Source organism: Schistocerca serialis, chromosome 2 (assembly GCF_023864345.2).
Source record: "Schistocerca serialis cubense isolate TAMUIC-IGC-003099 chromosome 2, iqSchSeri2.2, whole genome shotgun sequence".
Classification (NCBI taxonomy): Eukaryota; Metazoa; Arthropoda; class Insecta; order Orthoptera; family Acrididae; genus Schistocerca; species Schistocerca serialis.
The window spans coordinates 919351157-919353258 of NC_064639.1; the positions used below are offsets into that span (position 1 = coordinate 919351157).

Consider the following 2102-nt stretch of genomic DNA (forward strand, 5'->3'; position numbering starts at 1 on the left):
GATATTCGAGGTGTGATTAAAAAGGACCGGGAATTTTTGTTTTTCTTAAGGAATTTTTATCAGCATCAACTTTGTCCCCTTCAAAGTAATCCCCATCAGAAATAATAAAGTTGTGCTAGAGCTTTTTTCAGTCTTGGAAACACTTCTGGGACTCACTTTTCGTTAGTGTGTGCAGCTCCTTCAGCGATTCTGTTTTTATCTCGTCAATGATGGCAAAACGACGTCCATTCATGGTTCTCTTCAGCATCGGAAATAGAAAGAAGTCGCAGGAGGCCATATCCGGCGAATACGGTGGCTAAGGCAACATAAAGGATTTTTTTTTCTTGCCAAAAAATCACGAACAGCCATTGATGTGTGAGCAGCGGCGCTAACGTGATGCAATTTCCACGAGCGGTTTTGCACAATTCTGGTCATTTAGATTTCCTTCACGCAAATGGCGCGTAATTTCTAGAACGTATTCCTCACTGACCATACGACCATAAGGCCGGAACTTATGATGCACTACCCCATTGTAATAGTAGAAAACAGTGTGAAAAACGAAATGATAATTAATCGAAAACCATCAGCTGCCAACAGGTGTTGTTGACGTACCTCAATGGGGACAGCTGAAAATGTGTGCTCCGAGCGGGACTCGAACCCGGGATCTCCTGCTCACATGGCAGACGCTCTATCCATCTGAGACACTGAAGGCACAAAGGACAGCGCGACTGCAGGGACTTATCCCTTGGACGCATCCCGTGAGACCAACATTCCCAACTGTCCACAACCTACATTCGTAATGTTCCTTAGTTGGCGCGATTAATGAGTGAATGGGCATATATCTATTAGGCACATTACGAATGTAGGTTGTGGACAGCTGGGAATGTGGGTGTCACGGGAAGCGTGCAAGGGATAAGTCCCTGCAGTCGCGCTATGCTCTCTGCCCTCGGTGGCTCAGATGGATAGAGCGTCTGCCATGTAAGCAGGAGATCCCGGGTTCGAGTCCCGGTCGGAGCACACATTTTCAGCTGTCCCCATTGAGGTATATCAACAACACCTGTTGGCAGCTGAGGGTTTTCGATTAATTATCATTTCTTTCTAGAGAAGCTGCACGGTCATCATTGGTATCTGTTCTTTCGGAACAGTTACTATCTTCATTTAGTGAGAAGAACTTTCATATTTGATCGAACTTGTCGCATTTTTTCGGTCTTGGCTCTTCAGGCAGTTTCCATTGGGACAACTGGACTTTGGTTTCGACGACATACCCGTATATCCATGTTTCGTCACCTGTTATAGCTTTCTTTAGAAGTTCGGGATAGTTGTCGACTTGATCCAGCAATTCCTGAGTGACGTCCGTGCGACGTCGTTTTTGGCGGAAATTCAACAATTGCAGTTGCTGCTACACGTTTCATTCCCAAAACATTCGAAAAAAATTGCTTGGCATGAGCCAAAGGATATGCCGACATCAGGAAACACGATTCATAAAAATTGAGAGTGAAACGTCCCCTCAGAAAAATTATACAAGACTGTGCTTAAACTGACACACAGTATTTGTAGCGCAACGCAATCTGACTTTCAAAAATCCCTACAAAAGAATGGCCCTGACTAACATTAAACTATACCTTTCACCATTCACTTACCTCACAAAAATCTTCGTTACTCAAGCTACTGCAATACAGCGAGCGCCACTACTGCCAGCTAAATTAAAGATTCAAACTACTGAAGGCACTAACTACTGATAGGCATAGTTAGCAAATGAAAGATTTTGATAGAGAACAAACAATGTATTTACCTTAATAGTCATAATATATATAGCAGTTCATGACATCCAGTCTTACAAATTTCAAAACTCCGCCACCACTTCTGGCGGTTCACCTCCAACTGCGCAACGCTACGCGCTGTTCACATCCAGCTGCCCAACACTACAACGGCAGACAACAGTGCAAACTAGCCACAGACTGCACACAGCACAGCCAGTGATTTTCATACAGAGCGCTACGTAACGTTGCCAATAAGAAAACATAAACAGCCTACTTACATAGCCCCCATGCTCCCCACAAAAAATTTTACAAATTGTTTTGGGCAGTGGCCAATAATGAATTGATAAAATTTTTCATAATTAC

At 43.6% G+C, this 2102-nt stretch overlaps 1 non-coding gene across 1 annotated transcript; it reads left to right on the forward strand.

Annotated features, from left to right (window-relative positions):
• The first annotated feature begins 914 nt into the window (after positions 1–914).
• Trnat-ugu (transfer RNA threonine (anticodon UGU)) lies at positions 915–996 on the forward strand. The gene has a single exon. It is a non-coding gene; the product is annotated as a tRNA-Thr (tRNA).
• Positions 997–2102: the final 1106 nt, after the last annotated feature.